The sequence below is a fragment of the Theropithecus gelada genome, chromosome 4, assembly GCF_003255815.1.
Source record: "Theropithecus gelada isolate Dixy chromosome 4, Tgel_1.0, whole genome shotgun sequence".
NCBI lineage: Eukaryota > Metazoa > Chordata > Mammalia > Primates > Cercopithecidae > Theropithecus > Theropithecus gelada.
Window position 1 is genome coordinate 9095972 of NC_037671.1, and position 22260 is coordinate 9118231.

The 22260-nt window shown below is 40.4% G+C and overlaps 1 pseudogene across 1 annotated transcript; it reads left to right on the plus strand.

The window, feature by feature from the left end:
* Nucleotides 1-5854: 5854 nt before the first annotated feature.
* LOC112622511 lies at nucleotides 5855-21709 on the plus strand (annotated as a pseudogene). Its single transcript, XR_003118997.1, has 3 exons — nucleotides 5855-5959; nucleotides 13074-13103; nucleotides 20810-21709. The product of XR_003118997.1 is annotated as an snRNA-activating protein complex subunit 5 pseudogene (transcript).
* Nucleotides 21710-22260: the final 551 nt, after the last annotated feature.

Genomic DNA, 22260 nt, shown 5'->3' on the forward strand with positions numbered 1-22260 from the left:
GACATTTTTGGTTGTCATTACTGGGGGTGAGGTGGGGAGGTGGAGGTTGCTACTGGCATCTGACAGGTGGAGGCCAGGGATGCTGCTAAACAGTCCTTCAATGCATAACACAGCCACCCAGCCCCAACACACATTTATCCAGCTCCACATATCAATAGTGACAAGGCTGAGATACCCTGCCTAAGGGGGAGAAACTGGCACTCAAAAGAGGACATGGTACTGTCTTGTTCTCTAAGTGTGGCTGGAGAAAATTATGGCAGGTTCTATGCCATGAACTATGGAAGAGTCAAAGTATATTAGAGCTAGCATCTTGATATGTTTGTTCCCCTTGAATTTCCCCTTCATTGAGAATGAAACTTCTCAATAAGTTTCAATTAAGATGATGAAATAAACTCTAATTGGATATGCCATCTGGGAACATTGAACTGCACAGAGACAGCAGTGGGCTCAATTCACATTGTTCTTCCCACCTGCGCTGGGTAAGTCTGAATGTGAAAGGACTACTCAACTGCTGTCATACCATGCATTTTTAAACACCTTTCCATGAAGAAGCTTAGAGTTCTACATTGAACATGGTAACAGGGATCCTCTACTTACCTTAATGTTGTCTTGCATTTTAAGGGAAACTGAGGCACAAATGATCTTGTGGTGGATCTGGAATCATGACTTGGCTTTGCTGGTTCTTTCCTCTAGGTTCAATCCATTAGCAGATTTTGCCCATCGCCGATGTTTCTACCACATGCACGTGTTCTGTGTGAACTGTGCTTCTGCAAGAGAGGCTGCTATATAAACCTCACTTGTGAGGATTCAGTGAGATGATGTATATAAAAAAAGTAGATGCCCAGAACATGCTTGTGTTCTTTGAAGGGGCCAAGCTAATGTTGAGCAATAGCAGTGGGTAGATCTTGAGATTAAATGTCACCTCCATGCTGTTCCCGCTTCTCAGTCTACTTCTTAATTTGAAGCGGGTGGTGATTGAAAGTTAAGGAGGTTTGTTCTGTCCCAATCTGGACGTGTTTCATGTTTGGGAACATAGGAAAACAAGACAAGTGGGCCAAATTGCCTTGTTTCAATGCTCCAGTGACCACGAGGACTAATTGCTGTGCTAACAAGAATGAGAGTTTATTTAGACTTAGCGGATCAGTGGACACATTCAATTTTCTACAAGCACAGCTCAGTTGCGTTCCTACCTCTGCATGTGCATTCCAAAGAGACACTGATCTACAGTAACCTCCAGATGGCTGCAAGTCCCCAGTCCTCAGCGTGGGATAACCCCCAGCAGGGGAGAGCCCCACAGGCTGATTACAGCCACTGCTGTCTTTTTCTATTCACCTCTAGCCTCTCTTCTATGTCCCTAACACCAATAGAGTTTTAATCACATTCTAATTCAAAATAGATGTACTATAAATAGAATAAATCCTGAGAGGCTGTATGAAAACCTAGTTCTGTTCTTGCTGGATGACTAAAGGAAACAAGAACTTGAAGGGTGGTTAGAAGGTAACAGAAAAGAAAGCAAATGGCATGCAATTTACAGATATTTTCTTTCCCTTTATAGACATGAACTTCAATTTGGTTCCAGATCGGTGGTCTAGCTATTCTGCTGACAACATTTTTCAGGGCAAAGCTTTTGCTACTGGAATGATTTAAGAAAGATCCCTCAGTGTTTCAGAGTAAAGATATTTCTAAAGAAGTACCTGTGTCATTGCCCATCTTGAAGATTGAGTTTTATAGGTTGCTCAAATACTGATATGAACTCAATGTCAATATATACTCTTACATATAAAACCCATCTTCTAATCATAATCACTAGGTAAGATGCTAGTGCAAGTTAAAGTTCTTAAAGGAGATGACCTGAACAGCCTTCTTAGTGTACCAGGGAGACCAGATTGAGTTTAAACCATGTTTACCCCGCACTCAGACATGCCTAGGTGTGTCTGGGAGATTAGTAGATTGTGTTCAACAAGGATCTACTTAAATAAGGGAGACATTAATTTGGATTCCTTTGGTTGTAAATTTCAAAAAAAAAAAAAATCTAAGTTAAAATTTTTAAGGAGGATGGGGGAAGAATGTGATGACTGTTACAGTTACTGTGAGCTTTAGGCTTGGCCAGATCCAGGTACTAAAACAATGTTATTGGATAATAAACCTAATTAAATCTAATCTAAATTTCCATCTTGACTTCGCTTAACCCTCTGTTGGACTCCAAGTTAATGGTAAAATGAGCATCCATCACATTCACCATTCCACCCGCTTCAAGTCTAGTAGAAAGAAATGAGAAATGAGCTCATTTTTTAATTGAGTGATTGAGCAATAGATCTGGGCTTGGATTTCATCAGTGTGGTTCTCATCTCTATCACTACACTACCCTGAAACTGTTCTCCCCAAAGTCACCAAAGATTAGGGTGACCATGCATCTCAGTTTGCCTGAGATGGTTCCAGTGTATATCTGCTACCTGAGCATAAATATGGATAAACCCTGCTGTAGTTATCCTTGAAGATGACCCTCAATTAATTATCCTAGTCTCTAGTCTCTAATTGTTCAAACTCTTCTGGGACCCCTTCCAGATTGAGTAGGGCCAACATGAGTAACCACTTCAGCCTTGCTCTCTCAGGTTGCCTGACCCAGGGGAAGACAGTTGCCATGTTGTTAGAACACTCTAGCTGTCTGTGGGATGCCTGCGTGGTGAAGCACTGAAGCCCTTGCCAACAAATGGTACTAACTTTCCAGCTATGTAACTGAGTCACCTTGGAAACAGATCTCACAGCCCCAGTGAAGCCTTTAGATCACTGGAGTCCCAGCCAATATCTGGCTGCCATCTCATGAGAGGTGCTGAGCGAGAACCTGTACCAAATTCCAAATTCCAGACCCATCTAAACTGTAGGAGACAAAAATGTTTGCTGTGTTAACACAGCACTGAGCTTTAGGGATAATCTGTTATACAGAAATAAATTACTAATACATATTCTCTTTCACTCTTAAAAGTGTCCCAGTTTCGAAAATAAACTAATTGTTTACCGACAAATGACCTCCATGTTGACAATGCTAGTCTTCAATTCTCTGTCAACCCCCACATTCATTTTCCTCAATGAGTCAAAAGCATTCGGTACAGCTGGTCACTCCCTTCTCTTTAACACAATTTCTTCACTGTGCTTTCAGAATAGTACTTTCACAGGCGCTCCTACTTAGGCCTTTTTTTTCCCCCCCTTAAACACGCTCTCATCCTTTCTTTAGCCCTAGATGCTACATATCTCCGGGATCCTTCAGAAGTCCTCAGAACTTTTCTGTTATCTGTTTAATATTAATGCTTAGTGCCCCATTGATTTCACTAAGTCCAATGAACTTATAAGATGAACACTCCCAATGTTAAATCACCGGTCCAGATGTCTTCCTATGCTCCAATCCTGCGTAATCAGCTGCCTAGTCAGTACCTCCGCTGGATGTTTAAGACGCATCTGAAATCAACATGTCCATAACCAAAGTTCTGATCTTGCTCCATAAGCCTTCTTCCTCTTAGACTTTCACATTCCAATTAAAGATAGCTAGCAGTACTTCCAGAATTTCTCAGGCTAAAAGTCCTGGAGTCATCCTTAACTGCTTTTCCCTCCCACCTCACATGCAACACAAAGCAAATTCTGAGTCCAAGCATGCTCTCCAACCCCTCTACTACTACTAAGCTTACCCAAGTTACCATCACCTTTTGCCTGCCCCCAAATATCTCCCTCTTGGCACCCTTCGGTCTATTCACTACACCCCCCAGCCAGCCTGTGATGATTCTACAACCAAGGTCAGATTATGCTGTCCCTCTGTGCAACCCCTACAATGGCTTCTTACCTAACTCAGAAGACAACCCCAAGCCCTTCCCAAGGTCTGCAAGACTCGATGAAATCCAGCTCCTTCACTACCTGACCTCATTTCCTCCACATTCATCTTGACCGTACCACACTCACTTCCTAGGGGTGGACTGAAGATGTCAGGTGCGATCCTACATCAGGGCCTTTGCACGTGTAGGTCCCTCCACTGGGATACTCTTCCCCCAGATATCCATTTGTCCAACTCACTTTATTCAGTCTCAGCCCAAATACCACCTTTTCAGAGTGGCCCTTGACGATCGCTATATAAAAGTGATCTCTACCATCACTTTCTGTCTGCATATTGTCCTTTGTTTTTGTTTTTCTTCTTGATAATGGTCACCACTAGCTGATGGAGTTGAATATATATGTGTGTGTGTGTGTGTGTGTGTGTGTGTGTGTGTGTGTGTATCCTTCCCCAATTTTCTCCCTCTAGAATGTGAACTTCTTGAGAGAAGGACTGTTGTTCATTGCAAAGCCTGTTGACAAAAGTCCTTGTGGGACATGGAAAGGACAAGATGCCACCAACACGGGTGCTGGCACCTTCTGCCACCATGGGAAATGCCCCCAACGGCTTCAGCTTCCTGAGTCAATGGCAGCCTGGCCATGGTCCTCCATATTTTTAGCCCATTTCCTATTTCCCATTTAGAAAAAATAAAGCAACTGCAGCTCACTACCAGTGCTCATTTAATTTGCATAAACATGCTTTTTGAGGCTGAAGCAAATCTGACTGATTTGCAATGTGAAAATAAAATATAAAAACCCTTCATGGAGTTATTTCTAAACAGAACTTGTCTCTAATCCTAATGTAACACAAATGTACATGATGTTGCATTAAGATTAGAGACAAGAATATTCTCAGGCAAACAGGAAATAGGTTAACAGGTGCACGACCAACCTTGGAGCAATTTGATGGGCACCATCAGAGGAGCAGTGTGACTGCTGGGCACTCACCTCAGCAGAGCTGGTTGGGTACAGCTAAGGGTAGGGATCATCCCCAAAGAAAATGGGACAAGGAAAGAAGAGCAGTGGATGTCTCTTAGAGTCAACAGCACTGGCACTCAGAATGCAAGTGAGACCATCTCTGGGAGAGCCCAGAACCCTTCACCACATTATCAGCTCCTCACAGAAGGGCTCATGACTATCCCGCTCACAGCTGTATTCCTCATACCATGACTGGCACATATTAATTGTGGCTCATAGCTGCTCATTGAGTTTATCAATGGTTCTGCATGAAGAGTTTGAGGAAGGCCAGAAGTTTATCAGAGAATGGAGGGGTGGAGACCCAGGAGTATTGACCTATGATTGTTGAAATGCTATTTTTATCATCAGATAGATTTGGTCAGGAGCCTACAGGAACACTAGGAAGATACTTATAAAATATTCTCCTTCTTTAAAATCTCTCCCTTTGTGGAGTCATTAATCATAGAATTCCCAACCTGACGCTCCACTTTGTGGGTCTGTTGTCACAACTAGGGTTTCCAGCTCATTGCCCCAGTTGCTCTTAACCTCTATATTATGTTTTATACCTTTTTCTTCTGCTGTCATCCTGGGTTTTGCTGGCAGTAAAAATAAGATTGCCCCACTATCTTTCTTAAAACGATGTGAAATTTTCTGTTGCTCACTGGGTTAGTAGTTGACTCATGCTGCAGGAAATCTGGGAATTGAAGATATGACAGATAGTTAAGCCCCACATCTCTCAAATAAACTCCTTCCCCTTCTCCATTATTCCTTCCTTAACTGTTTACTGTCAATTATGTGCCAAGCAATATGTAAAACATTATGACTGTAGTAATAAAAGATATCCAATTTGTTTTTAAAATATTTTTGAAAAGTAAAAACAAAAGGCTGAACCATGATGCTGGAATAAACCAATTGTTGTTGAGCTTAGACTCTGAAAATTTTCTCTGCTTTTACCATGTGTGTGTCTGAAGGTAGATATTGTTATGCAAGGAAGAGAAGTGAATATACAGGAAATGAGATCCTTAAAGAGGTTGCCATCCAGATGTTAAATCAAAGAGATTATGATTCATTCAACCAAGTCGTACTTTTGAAGGCCTGTCCAAGTCGTGGTGCCCTTGAGGTTTTGCCTGTTACTATTCAGAACTTGGTATGTGTTATTCCATGTAAATGTTATGCAATGATTCAAAAATGAATACCAGGTTGAAAGATGTTATAACAGTCCCTTGTTTCAATGAAATCTACCTTTGTGAACAGAGGTGACCAAAGAGACCACACTGCATGACCAGCAGCCCACAAACCAGACTGGGCTAAGTTCTGCTGCTATTTCTAGAACTTCTGCTGTTCAAAGCACTCCTTGGGTCCAGCCAGATTTCCATACTTTCTTGATACATTTCCCACGGTTGCTTCATTTGTTGTTCATTTCTTTTAGGGCTTATAGTAGGTTATTGTTTGAGGTGGCATATCTGTACATCTTAATAAAATATTTTTGGTTCCACATTTTCCACTCAAGGTCCCCGTAGCCATGATGAACACCTGGCATCCTTTGGACAGCTTTCCATAACTACATAATAATGAGCCAGTTTTTACCATCCATATTAGATATGGCTAGAGTGACTATTTTCTGAAGCAAAATTATGCTGAGCATTTGCCAAATATCAGATGAACTTAAAGCCCTAGAATTATCTAAGAAAGTCCAAGGGGAGTGTCATTGTTCTAGACTTAGTTCAAAAGATGCTGGACAATGGCGTACATGTTCAGCCTTTGTAGACATACAGAGTGAACATTACCCTTGCTGTTACAGGTTTTATTCTCTGCTGAGGGCCACAGAGCCTCACCGTTAGTTTGCCCCACACACAACAGGGTAAATTCCTACTCCTTTGTCAATTAGGAATTTTCCAGGCAATGTGTTTACATCTTGGGTAAATACATTACTTTCATCAGTGTAACTTAACTATAAAGTATTTTTAGAGGATCAGATTATTTGAGTATGGCTATGATAAGTCTCTCCTTAAATGGACCTTAACAAAGTAGGAAGAAAACGTTAGCAGACATTTCAGACTAATGATGTTTTCTTTTTCTCAAGTGGGTTATTCAGAGTTGAATAGCAATTACTTAAAGCTAGTAACATAGGAACATTTTCTGTAATACTGTAATAATGTTTGTTTATGTTTTTTCATTCTATAACATTCAGCATGTGACAAAGGAATTAGAAAAAAGATTAGTCAAATTTGGGGCCATGGAATTAATGAAATCCGTATGTTTGAAGAATCATTTTATATAACTCCATGCTTTTGATATTTCCTAGAACATCTTAGATTGAGGTCATTGTGCATTATTAACAGAGTCCTGGTTAATAATGTACAATGACCTTAATTCAACATGTTTTCAATGAAAGACTGACCTTCATGCTTATAACATCTTGACTATACTTACAAATATTTTTCTAAATTGCTGGTCTGTTTGCAGATGCATTATCAGTGGCATGCAAAAAATAAGATTATGCCTTGTTTAGGATTCTCTTTCTTGTAAAGTCCCATCATTGCTGCATTAAGATAGGTATGGGAATGTGTAGGCAAAGTCACATATAGTGACACGCATTGGATAAAAATTATAAACTTCAGCCACCTGACTCTTTCACTCAAAAACATAATGTGGCTCTCCTTTATATCTTTTTTAATGATTTACATAGCTTTCCATTGTATGTATGTGCTATAATTTATTTTAATAAACCTCCACTAATTGACAGCTGGATTGTTTCCTAGTTTGTAATTTATAAACCATGATACAATTAACACCCAGGGAAACATATCTTTGTGTACTTTGACAAATATTTCTATAGAATAAGTTCCTAGAAGGGGAATTTCTGGTTCAAAGGAAATGTACACTTAAGCTATGATTGGTATTGCTAAAAATTTATTTGTTTCAAATCCTTGCCCATTCTGGGAATCGGCAGTTTCAATTTTTGCCAATTTGATGTGTCAAAAACCTTATTGTTGTTTTGATTTGCATTTATTTGATTAGTAAAGAGTCTGAATATCTTTTCGTATATTTACTAGCCATTTTTATTTCCTCATTTGAAACTGCCTATTCATGAGCTTTGTTCATGGTTGTGTTGGACTGTTCGTTTTTCTCGTTAAGTTATACAAGCTCCTTGTGTATTACAGGAAAAAACCCCTCTATTTTAGTACATATGTTGCATCCATTCTTATACTAATTACATATCGATTACAGCGAAGTATTTTTCTATTGTACACTATTATTAAAGTTGCCCTCACTTTGATTCTCTGGCAAGTTCTATAAATTTTATGAGCAATTTTATTACAGACATTTGTTTAAATATCATCACCAAAAAAGAGTGAGAAACATTGCCTAAATATAGGAAAAATGAAGAAATATACAGAACTTTTTAACTAAACCTACAAGGTTTAATGTCTATAAAGATAAAACTTTTTATTTTTCCAGAAGATTCTTGAAGTCTGGAAATTCTTGGATATGAAAAGTCTTGCATCACTCATGGAGACACTTCAGCCATGAGAGAGAGAAACCAATCTGTATCCCCTTAGAACACAGCATTATCAACTCCAGCAGGAGCAGACTGTATTGTAGAAAGAACATGGGTCATTTAGACATTCTAGTTCATCATTCGTCACCACGTGCCCTGGTTTACCAGAGCATCCACTTCCTTTTCTGTGAAGTGCATGCAATTATACCTGACCTGGATGTAGGGTTACTGCGGTCATTAAATGAGGTTCACTATGGAAAATGTCTATACATAGTAGATGCTCAACAAACACTCCTGTTCCCAATCCTGCAAGTTATTTCATGAAAAAATTGTACCTATAGCTACTCAACTGTGACAGGAACATTTAAAATGTAAAATCACCAAGCCAGTAAATATAAAGGTTTGGCTCCTTCTTGAAATACTCAGTTGCTGAGGTTTCTCACAAGTAAGTCAAGATACACTTGATTTTCTAGAATGAGGTAGAAACTATATTCTCTTCAAGATGGCTCATAGCCTCTGTACGTTTTAAATGTCTAATGTTAATGCTGAAACTGATGCTTACTAGGGAAAGCAAGTGCTGCATGACAAACATTAGGTTCCATAAACCATGTGAGTAAACTGAGAATCTGGTCATAGTCCAAGAAGTGGATCAGGCATGTGACTTGGTGTATGACTGATTCCTTATACGTCTGCTTTGGGTATATGACTGATTCCTTATATGTCTACTTTGGCAGGGAAGATCTCAAATACTTTTAGACAATAGTCTTCATGGGGAGAAAAGTATGGCACCTGCAATTAGTCATGTTGATAGTACGCATTCTTGATCTCACATGATGAAAAGGGCACTTCAACTCTGTGGTCTTTCTCCCTCCAAAACCATAACCCCCATCTACTCATGAGGAAAACTTTAGACAAATCCCAACTGAGGGGCATTCTATACAATCTCTGACCAGTGCTTCTCGAAACTGTCAGGGTCATCAAAACTAAGAAAGTCCAAGAAACTCTCCCCAGAGGAGCCTGAGGAGATACGGTGACTAAACGTAATGTGGTAGCCTGGATGGGGTTATGGGACCCAAAAAGGACATTAGGCAAAACCTTAGGAAATCTGAATAAAGTATGACTTCAGTTAATACTGATGGATTACTATTAGTTTGTTAATTATAACAAAGGTACTGGACCAATGTAAGATGTTAATAATAGGGAAACTAGGTATGTGGGCATATGGGAACTCTCTGTTCTGCCTTCACAATTTCCCTGTAAATCTAAAACTGTTCTGAAATGAAGAGTTTATTTAAAAAAAAAAAAAGCTCCTTGCCTCCCCATCCATTCCACTGTCAATTAGTACATCAAAAAAGCCAAAAATAAAACTTCCCCAATACTTCTGGAAATACAGTGTGCTTTCAAAGAGGTTAAAGTCTCGACATCGCATATCAGCATTTAATTTTCTCCAAATGTGTCTCAGATACTGGTCACTTCTGGTCTGGGTTGCCCACTGTTTTGGGGGCCTGTGTCAAGCTGGGACACTAGTGGATGCTCAATAAATAATTAAGAATTGGTAGAGTGATGTGAGAATTAGGTCTTTGGTAAGCAAATTCTGAATTCTGGCCAAACCAGTCCATGTCATGACGTGGCTCTATTTTACAAGAAGCCAGCCTGCAGACCAGCTGTGGGACAACACCCAGGGGTGGCTTGCGTGCGTGTGCACAGCCACTCTCCTCACGTTCAGTTCTCACACAGCAACACGTCAGTTCTGGACAGAGGGTACAAGATTAAAAACTGAGAGTTGATCTTTGCACAGTGTCCATGGCAGACCCCTTCTCCCCAAATTGTGGTTGGGTACTACATGGTCTTAAATACAACCAGTTCAGGCAGAAATCACTGATACAACATTTAAAAAAACAAACCAAACAAAAACACATCATTTCTTAGTCAGTTAGAGTGTTAGGAATTTCCCAGTATTTTATTTAAACTAATGAACCAAAGCATTTATTAGACTGAGTAATTGACTAATGCAAATTTGCATGTTCAAATGGATGCCTATTCCAAGTCAATTTGGCATGTTCTTCATCTACACACTCCAGAGTGCTGTACTATTTGCAGAGCATGTGGAATATAGAGAAATCTCAAGTTCATTTCTCACGTGTGTGTGAGCGTGCTGATGTGTGCATGTGTTCGTGTAATGTTGGTTACTAATAAATTTCAGCCAGAGGAAGGAAAGGAGTGAAATATCTTACATTTAGCAGCCTTTCCAATCGATTTTAAATGAAATTGTTGCTTAGTGTTTTCTTTATGTCAATAATGAAAAATGGTGGGGGTGATGAATGAGTCTTGACTTTCCACGTCCCAAGGATGGTAACAGAAGGCACTCAGCAGGTCTGCCCACTCCTGTTGTTAATTAAAGTATTTTCACATTCTCCAAGGTGTAATGCACTCTGGGCACTGAGCCCCAGAGAGACTTGTGCAGTCTAATAATCACACATTCGAATAAATGCAGTAGGGGTCCACCAGGGAACAGATCGCTTCTCCACCCTCATTAATGTCTGCAATACTCTGCAAATATCTGAAATGCACTGGCTCCATTTCTTATGAATAATAAATATTAGTCAGGCTCCTAGTTGCTCAGTGGCTCAAGGCAAGGCAGACACCCACCTACTCAGCGGTGACATTTGCAGCTCAGAGCTTGCTTTATTGCATTCACCAAGTGGTTCTTGCCAAAGCAGATTTCCTTGGATTTGTTACACCCTTTGTCTGGATTGCACTGTAATTCCCATTTGTTGGCACTGTTAAGGCATTTGTCTGTGTATGAAATATGAAGAGTTTTACAAAGCTGATTTTGAACTGTCAGAAGGTATATCTGCACACCCCCAAATCGTCTTGAGGACCTCGAACCTCAGAAAAACAGGACACATTTTAAATATTCGACATCCTTCCAAACTGCTGCTAAACTAAATTGAACGTAAGTCTCCTGAATACTTCAAATTTTAGTTGAAAGAAAGTTGGGGCAATTTTACTTCAGAGAAGCATACAAGTCCAAAAACTCAGGGTAGGAACTAGCTGATGGAAATAACACTAGGGATGTAAAAGATCTGGACTCCTATTTCAGTTGTAATAACACAAACACAACACAGCTTGATGAGAAAAACAGGTTACATTTTATTGTATATTGTATTTCACAAAGGGCTATATATGTATATAAACCACATTTAACCCTCACGGCAGCTTATATGAAAGATAAGGTTATTTTTCAAAAAATAACAAAATTAAAGTTCAGCGAGGTTAAAGGATTAGCCCAGACCACACAGTATCTGGCAGAGTTTGCCCTTAAACCCAGGTCTTCTTACTCCAAGGATTTTCACTATTAAAACAGTGCTTTACATTGGATGGCAATTTATATATTTCAGCCTTTTGCCTCAGGGAATATTGACCCTCCATCTTTGTTTTGTAAAGAGATCTGTATTATATCTGTGGCACAGGAAGACTTAACATTCTTTGATGTGTATTTGGTTGGCTGCAAAATAGCCTGGCTGCTCTAAACTAAAAAGCAAGTTAGCAAGATGTCGAAATTGGCTGTCGTTCATTTAGCAGTAGCTTGAGTTGAATTAATTAGCAATAGCTGAGGTGGTCATAGTGATATGACATTCCTTAATACATGAAAGACCATCAGCTTAGGATCAAGCAGACAGATACAGAAGAAGAGGAGGAGGAAGAGGCTCCTGCTCCTTTTCTTCCCTTTCTTCCTCCTAAAACAGGTATAGTTTGGAAATGTGATCCTGACAATTTGTGTAATATTTTGTACTCTATAAAGCACTTTTGTGGTTGGTGGTATTATTTAAGTCTCTCAAAAGCCATCATCAATAGGTAGATATCATCACTATTTATGGGCAAAACTAAACCACTTGAAAATGTCTTACTTTCTTTCTCGTTTCCCTACAAATCTACTGACTTGTCTGAGGGCAAATGTTTAGTGTTCAAGGCATGCTTTGAAATCAGCACTTCTTTTCCGGTCTCTCCAATTTTTCACTAACACTTCCTTCTTCTTTATTAACACTACCTTCTCACTCATGGCTGTGCAGAGACTCCCTAAATTATACTCATATCTTGAGTGCACAGAAACATCAGTTCATAATACTCATCAGGGAAACACAGATGGAAAGAATATTGTACTCATCTGTCAGTAGAGCAAAGTGGGCTCCACGTACCTGTGCTGTCCCTGCCTTCTTACCAGAGTTGCCAGATAAAATACCAGAAGCTCACTTAAATTTGAATGATTGTTTTAGTATAAATATGTTCCACGGTGTATGTGGGACATACATATGTCTTGACATGTATACATATGTATTGACAATTGTCAATAACTTGACAATTATTTATTGCTTATCTGAAATGTAAAGCATTGGGGTCTGTAGTACAATGGTGAGCACTCTTGACTCTGAAATTTGACTTTAACTTCCTGAATTTATATTCGCTAACTTGGGCAGCCCAATGGGGGTATGGGCTCTGCTTACCCCTGGGCTACTCTGGACACCAGTATCATTTCTCTTTACATCTTTCTGGGAGATCATGGGCATTGTCAAATATCATCAGGACAATGGCTCTTTTTGAAATATGCCAGGAGACACTGTGGAGGAAAGAATTTATAAACTGTAGAAGCCTTCCCAGCGCTGTGTGTCACCTCATTTCCATGGTGGCGTTTTTTGCTCCATGAGGCTCATTCAGAGAAGGAGGGTGATGAGGGCACCAGCTCTTAACCCGTCTTCAGTTTCAAAATCTCATTCTCACTCGTCTCAAAGTGTCCTTAAGATACTCCACAAGCAAATGCTATTGCTGTGAGAAAATAGTCAAACCCTTGAATCATTGAATATCTTTGACTACAATCTACATTCAAATGATGTTAAGTAAGAAGCAGTGTCAATGGAGAAGTTAACACATGAGTAAAACTCCCTAAAAAAGAACAAAATAAATAAAAGCAGATAAAAATAGCCCAAAATGTCAGTGATGGTCAGTAATAACTAGTTGATAATAGGCTTAACGAGGTGTCATCTAGAATTTTATAACATGTAAATAATGAGACATTTATACCCATAAGGTAGACAGATAGACAGACAGACACACACACACACATACACACATACATACACATTTGTTCTTTGTATTATCTGGTAGCATGTTTTTTAAAAAAGTCATCTGGATTTAGATTATTTCTATTTTCATCTCTAGTAAATAAATACGTAGCTTAAATAATATCTTGTGAAAGAAAATTTCTTCTGACTTTTCACACCGTTTAATATGAAATTACACCACAATTAACTTTCTTTGCAGTGTTGACAAATTCGTTCACCACAACTCTCCTCATCCAAAGTCTGAGGCCTTGCAAAGCTGAATGTGAATGGTCAGAGGTGTAGATGCACATCCCTCAAATCATTTTAGAGAGTTTGTGGCCTGGAAAAATGCCCAGGGAAAATTTTTATGTACTACCAAACTGCCCAACTAAGCCCTACTAAATTCTCCCTCACAGGTCCCGTCTCAGGTGAGAGTGAGCATGGACAGGGTGCTGGAATGGAACATGACTACAAGATCAGGAGCCAGAGGGGCAGTTTGAACCCTGCTTCATTACATGCTAGTTGTGCACCCTGGAGCATGTTACCCAACCTGCCCAGGCACGGTTTCCCCATCTGTAAAGTGGGAGTGGCGGTGGGGGGAAGTAGCTGTAGCATTGGGTTGTTTAGAAGGTTAAGTTAAATGAGTTATCGTTTATAAAAGGCTTGGGACAGTGTACATAGAAATCATTATATAAGTGTTGTTAATTAAATAAAAGATACATGCATACATGTGCATATATGCACATACCTATATCTGTGTAATATATATTAAAATATATTATAAATATTTATTATTATATTATAAATATATGTAGTACACCTAAAATATATTGAACATACCATATATTACATCTTACATTATGTCTGACATTTTCATCATAGTATATACTACAAGTGTACATATATATATATATATATATTTTTTTTTTTTTTTTCTTTTAATGAAGCCCAGAACCCAGTGTAACAAGGGAGTCCTGCATTCCTCAGGCATTTTTGGCTCAGTGAGCACCTTCAAGGAAGTCCTTCTCAGCACCTGGAGGACAGAGTGAGAGATAAGAAAAAATCCCCTGAGGGGCAAACGGTGCCTGAAGGTGAGACCTGAATGCCCTACACTTTGGAAGGATGTGGCATTTGCACCAACAGGGCACTGTGCCTCCCGCACAGGCTGGTGCACCCTGATAGGTCTCAGGATGCCCCACTCAGAGTGAACACAGACTGTGTGCTGCCACTCCTCCTCCTTTCCCAGCAAATGAGCAGATTCCACAGCTTCTGTCAAGGGATCTGCTCACATCAGGGGCCGCAGGCAACCCCTTCGATGCTGAAAATTCTGGAGACTCCCACAGTCTCCAGCCTGTAGGTCCTTCTCTCACTGACAGGAAGAGACTCCACTCACTGCTCAGACACCTGTGCAGAAATGAAGTCACGGGGTCACTTATGTGAGAAAGTAGTCATGGACTGCTGCTGCTGCCTGGGGTTACTGTGCACGGTGTGTGTGTGTGTGTGTGTGTGTGTGTGTGTGTGTGTGATAATGGTATATTCAGTGAAGGCAACAGAAATGCATAGAAACAGAAGAGAAGCAATGATGACAGGAAGCTCCAGTAACCCAGATGAACCAAATTGCTAAAATGGACTGTATCCACTTCTTTACCTTACAGGTGTGCATGGTATGTGTGTGCAGGAAGTGTGTGGTGTGTGTGGTGTGGTTGTGTTTGGTGGATATGTATGTGACATGCATGGTGTGACATATGCATGTGGTGTGTATGTGTGGTGTGTGTCGTATAGTGGAATGAGTGGCGTGATGTATACATGTGGTTTGTGTGTGTAGTGTGTGTTGTGTGCATGGTGTGATGCGTATGTGTGGTGTGTATGTGTAGTGTCTGTGACGTGCATGTGTTTCCTTTGCAGGTTATTTCTTTGTTTTTGTTTTTTGAGACAGGGTCTCTCTCTCTCACCCAGGCTGGAGTACAGTGCTGCAGTCTCGGCTCACTGCAACCTCCGCCTCCTGGGTTCAAGCATTTCTCCCACCTCAGTCTCCTGAGTAGCTGGGACTACAGGCACCTGCCACCATGCCTGGCTAATATTTTTTGTATTTCTTGGTACAGACAGGGTTTCACCACGTTGGCCAGAATGTTCTTGAACTCCTGACCTCAAGTAATCCATCCACCTCGGCCTCCCAAAGTGCTGGGATGGGAAGTGTGACCCACCGTGCCCAGCCTCTGCAGGTTATTTCTGTGTATTTCTCATCCATATGCATCTGACCTTTGCCTAGCTGAGGTTTTAGTTTGTAGAGGCATCTCCCACATTCCTCTTAAACATCTAGTGGAATCAGGAGGCTATTGCTGCGTTTCCCCATCAGTTTTGGGGAGCCTCCCACTGCACGGATAAGTAGGCTTTAGAGTATTCATCAGCGTGTCTGCCGTTTTCCTAATACCTGCTCAGTACAATGGCCAAGGGTTTAGTTTAAAAAGCTTTCAAAGCCTGGTGTGGTGGCTCACGCCTGTAATCCCAGTGACTCAGAGGCTGAAGCAGGAAGATTTCTTGAGGCCAGGAGTTAGAGGCCAGCCTGGGTACCAAAGTACCCCATCTCCCAAAAATAAAAAGCTTAGGTAGGGCAGGCATGTGCCAGTAGTCCTAGCTCCCCAGCTACTTGGGAGGCTAAGGAGGGAAGATTGCTTGAGCCCAGGTGATGGAGGCTGCAGTGAGCCATGACCATGCCACTGCACTCCAGCCTGGGTGACAAAAAAAAGCACCCCAATCCCCCTGCAAAAATAAAAAATAAAAATAAAAAGTATTCGGTATTCTCTCAGAGCAAACAGGATCCACAGTCACAGTTTTGCTGGGAGATAGACGAGCAATTGCAATGCTTTGACTCTCCTGCAAAACCTGGGAACGGGCTAAACATTTCCCTACCCACTGAAAGAACCAGTAGCAGGAAGTTATCTTAAAGGTAGGTGAATGGCTTTCTTTGCAAGTTGAAGAAAACCTCCTATTATCAATGATGGCAGACTGAGGTTAAAACGGTTTCCTCTCAAATGCTGGGATAACTTAAACGGAGCTGATGAGGACAGCTTTCAGTGTACCCAGTTCACAAAGACTGAGTAATTCCAGCATTTAAATTTCTCAGATTAGAAGTGTGCTCTCGGTAGATTAAAAGGTACAGGCAATTCTGACTAATGCGTACATTTAACCAGATAAGGATGGATTCTCAGATGGCAAACTCCATGCCTGCTTTATAGAATTCCCATGCCTCTCTTCTCCCCTGCCCCCCCTGGAGTTAAGCACAAGCTGTCCTAAGTTGTACTCCTCCTCATCTTTCCCGTTTTTGTTGTTGTTGTTGTTTTGGTTTTTTGAGACGGGGTCTCACACTGTTCCCCCTGGCTGGAGTGTGGTGGCGCGATCTCGGCTCACTACAACCTCCACCTCCCAGGTTCAAGCGATTCTCCTGCCTCAGCCTTCCGAGTAGCTGGGATTACAGGCACCTGCCACCATGCCCAGCTAACCTTTTTGTATTTTTAGTAGAGACGGGGTTTCACTATGCTGGCCAGGCTGGTCTTGAACTCCTGACCTCGTGATCCGCCCGCCTTGGCCTCCCAAATCGCATGATTTCCGACGCGAGCCATTGCGCCCGGCCAGCTTCCCCTTTGTTCACAGTGGACAGCCACTGCCCCAATCTTATAACGGGACTGTGCACCCATTCCTCTTTCGAGTGCAGCTTCAGAGATTTTCTTTGTAGGGTTTTCACTTTCTTGTCAGGGACTTGATCAGGCCAAAAATACACGCCGACAGCATTCGGGAAAATCCCCTGGGTCACAGCCACCTCTGCACCCATTTTCTTAGGACAGATGGTATTTTGTGACAGCTGCCAGATTTACCAAGACCTAAGTTCAGGAAAAGATTCAAGTAAAAGCAGAAAGCTTACTAGGGAGAGGGATAATGTCACAGGCTTTAGTTCTCTTTTAATTTCACTGCAGAGTGCTTTGATTCGCTAGCTATTTGTCCCTCCCATGTCGCGTCTATTTCTATACGTATGCTCTTGAGGAAAGGTCTTTGAAAAAATTCCATCGATGGATTTTTTACTGGAAGTAATTTTCTTCATCATGTTTACTGTACATTTCCACTTCAGCTGCTTGATTTGCTGTTCTTCAGATCAATCCTAGCAGTTTTTTGCTTCTGGGAGTGAGTGATCACTTCATCTTAATTTTGGCTTTTTTTTTTTTTTTTTTTCAAATGAAAAGTATTCTGAAATATCCTCCAACTATCACAATCATTTCTCATCCTGACCATTTATTCTTCTGGGAGAATCTCTAATCATAACCCTCTAATCTCAAATCATAACCATGTGACATTGCCTCCTTAAAGCCACATAGGATTAGACCCGGATGGACGACTGTTCGGAAGCACTTCTAGACACGTTGTGGTCGCTGAAATCCTTTTATGAAAGTATGGGTGGAATCAATTCAATAGAAACTGAGATATAATGAGTACCAGCAGTTGATAGTGAAGGCTGGACCTGCCATGCCATTTAGACTTGAAAACTGGGAACACTATTTGGATTCATAGGTCAGCAAAGCAGGTAGCGAGAAGAAACCGGTGGGTGCGAGATAAAAGAAAGTAGAGGTGCAGGAGGTGGTCTAGGCCCTGAGATAACGTATGAGTGAGGGCACTCAGTTCTTGATGTTTTCATTCTAGTCCAAATGAGGCTGCATATGTATAATTTCATTCTCATCCATGAGATTGCCCATGAGAGCCTTAAAATAGGTCTTCCTCTCCTGTGACTTTGTCTTTGTACATCTGCAATTCTCAGGAACACATACTTCATGTCTAAGACCACTGGTTTCATTCTAGTATCAATTCTTTCCTTTATCATGGGTAGCAGAACTCTGATTTTTAGCCAGCTCACTAGGCTTGGTATATAGATTGATTTTCCTATTTTTCCCTTGTAGCTAGGAGGGATCAGGGGACTGAATTGGTAAAACAAGGATTTTTTTTTTTCAAAATATATAATCATAGTATAAACAGTAAACTCAGAAAATGAATGTTGCTACAATTCTATTATCTAATCCATAGATCTTATCTGGATGTTGCCAGTTGTCCCAGTAATATACTTTAGGACCAGAGAAAATCCTGAAAGAGGTATTAAGTCATCTGTCTTTTTAGTCCCCTTAAGTCTGAAACAGTTGTTTCTCAGTCTTTGCTTGATTTTTATAACTTGACGTTTTTGGAGGATAGGCTAGATATTTTGTAGAATGTCCTCCCATTTGGGTTTGTTTGATGTTTCCTCACAGTGAGAATCAGGTTGGGGCAGCAATAGCATAAAAGAGGTGTTGCATTCTCCCTAGTTCATTATAGTTGGAGGCAGAGGATTTGATTTGTCCCGTTACTGGACTTTGACCACTTGGTGAAGGAGGTGTCTGCCAGGTTTCTTCACTATATAGTTACTATTTTTCTACTTTTATTGTTGTAGAGCTACTATTATTAGGGGATTGTCTGTACGGCTGTCCTTTGTTGGATGACCAACAGATAATAAGGACAGGATCATGCAAAGATAATTTGCTCTATCTTCCATCATTTTGATGAACTGGCTGAGTGATCATTTCAAGACCTTGACAACTTTATTAAATAGTCCTTTTCTAACTCTGTGTTGACAGTAATAAAACAAGCAAGGGGCCAAAAGACCTTTGCTAAGAAGCTCTTTCTTTATACAAAATCAACTCGAAGCTAATGGTATATTCAGTGAAGGCAATAGAAATGCATAGAAACAGAAGAGAAGCAATGATGAGAGGAAGCTCCAGTGACCCAGAAGAACCAAATTACCAATATGGACGGTATCCACTTCTTTACCTTACGGTGTCTTTTAACCATCAACGAGGTTCTTGATGGGATTTCCCTGAATTACAAGTGGTTGTGGAAATACTTGAGGACTAATATCAGGCCGAGTAATGTATTATTATATTTTAAACTCTGTCTCTTCAGGTTGAACCATTTAAGGCCATGAGGTGTGAGGTCTTTTGAGGGTGAAAGAACTCATATTAACCCAGCTCCTGACTCCTAAAAAAAAAAAAAAAAAAAATTCACTTGTGTGATTAAAATGGGCAGAGTCCATGCAAGAAGCAGCGCCCAGAAGGTAATTTTGTTTTTAAAGTCTTTATCTCAGTTGGAACTGAGATAGAAGCAAATGAGAATTATCACCCTATTTCTAATTCAGCAGAAGTAACTCTTGTGGTAAAGCTTGAGATAAAATGATGAAATCCACGCAGCAGGTTTGTTTAACAGACTTCCTCTAACATTAAGGTGCATAGCCTTTCACAGTCTGCAGAATTTTTTGCCTATTCGATAGTTTGAAGATGATGAAAGATTAAAAGTTCAGTGAAAATGCCCAATTCGCAAATTTCATAAACCTAATGGAAGCAAGTGCAAAGTTTGCCTCAGAAACAATAGGGTGATACAATCCATGTGTCACAATAAGTGGACAAGAACTGTGATTGCAAAGTCCACTTTGTGTTAGAATAAGGTGGATTTGGAGCCATTTTGAGGATGTATCTCATCATTTTGAGATTGTGGTGGATGTATCCACTACATGGTGAGATTGTGGTGGATGTATCCACTACAATAACACACTTATTTCCCTGGAATGATCTTGCAAGATCAATATGGAATCTTAAACAATATCTTTCAAAAGGTATACTGAGTTAGCCAATGTGTACTTCATTTTTTTTTTACAGTCTTTTCAACATCAGAGCCATTTTAAAAAAATATTGCATTCATTTCTTACAATCAATTACTGGAAGCAAAATGTGCTGAACAGTAAATGGGCAAGGATAACTATAATAATTTTAAAAGACAAGAACAATGAGAGAGAACTGCTCTGATATAGACAGATAGATATACATATATCTATATATATATTCATTCTACAGTAATTGAACATAGATAGTGGCATGGGAATATGCCAATAGATCAGTGGAAAAGAATATTGGACAGAGCCACAGACATGTATCTGTATGGAAATTTGTTGTATGAGAAAACTGGCATTTCAAATCAGCAGAGAAAAAAGAAATATTCAACAAACTATGTTGGGACATTTGGCAATACATCTGAGGGAAAATATTAAATTTTATCTTTATTTTATTGTAACATAAATTTCAGAGGCAAAATCGACAAGCTAAACAAAATTTATAAAATATTAGAATAAAACATAAGGGGAATTTTTGTAATTGAGGAAAGCCTTTTAGAAAAAAACAAGGGATTTGCAGATTTTGAGCTCATAAAGTTATTGTTTTCTCTATTAAAAAGACATTAAAATTAAATGAACAAATCTAATTATATAAACATATTTGCAGCACTGGGCTGTGTGGCGGGCAGCAGTGTCACCAGGAAACACGTTGAGCTGGGTCAGGAACTGCACAAGAAGGAGGAGACACTGCTCCCATTGAAGGCAACCCTTGCACAACCTGGTGAATCACATCAAGGTTGAAACATTGGCCCTCCAATCAACGATTAGTTCTAGGAGAGGGGATGAGGTGCTGTCTTCTCCAACATCTCCAACTGCGCCTGAACAGTCACTTGTCATGTCGGTGCATATAGACAATGAAGCATCAGTCAACCAAACTACACTGGAGTGGAGCATAAAGAGTCCTGTGATGGAAGGAGAAGAGGAAGAGAAAGAAGAATCAGATTCCTAAAGGAGGGGAAAAGCCAGGGTTCCTTACATAAATTAAATTTCTAAGTCTCAGGCTCTTTCTCTCCAAGGAAATCATCTTGCCATGAGCCCTAGGGCCTGCTTGAATGGAGAGCAAGAACTATAGGAGGATGTGTAGTTGCAAAATTGCACCATCAATAACTCAATCTTCAGAACGTTATGACATACAGAAAATCAAAGATGCTGTGTCTTAGCATTGAGCAATATGGGTGGTGCTATGCCTGCAGTCTGGTCAAATTCAGTAACTGTTCAAAACAAAATCTCTCCTGGGATACTATTGAGAAAATCTGGCATTTGCAAAAAGGGCAGAGTTTAAATATGAGCCAGTCTTTCCAATCAACAATACCTATTTTAAGAAAACCAACTAACAGCCGTTTGCATGCCATTGAATCCTTGTAAGCAGTGAGGCCATAGTCTAGGACAGAAAGATGACATGGGGAAGGACTGAGGGCCATCTGAGAACAAAAGCTGTTGCTACTTCTCAGAGGCATTGAGACACACTGCATGCTGTAGACTGCTTTGTGTAGCTGTTATCACATCTTGCTTGAGACGTCACTGGTAGAATGTTCTTAGAAATAAATTATAGATAAATAGCCATCATGGAGTTTGCTGGTTTCTAATAGCAAAAGAGAAAAGAAGCAGTTCTGGCCTGGCACGGTGGTTCACACCTATAATCCCAGCACTTTGGGAGGCTGAGGTGGGTGGATCACTTGAGGTCAGGAGCTTGAGACCAACCTGGCCAACATGGTGAAACCCTATCTCTACTAAAAATACAAAAATTAGCTGGGCATGGAGGCATGTGCCTGCAATCCCAGCTACTCAGTAGGCTGAGGCAGGAGAATCACTTGAACCTGGGAGGTGGAGGTTGCAGTGAGCTGAGATTGTGCCAATGCACTCCAGCCTAGGCAACAGAGAGAGAGAGACTCCATCTCAAAAAAAAAAGAAGCAGTTCCTCCTCTGATGAAAAGATACAACAGGAGAGTCTGAAATTCATTTCTGACCCTTAGAGAAGAAGTGTGCCATGCTTGGAAGACTGGATTTTTATATCAGACATGACAGCTACAGAATAAGAGTTGTTGATACTTCGGATATGAAGTAGAGATTCATTTCTGCATACTGTCCCTTTTCCACTGACTATACAGTGAAAT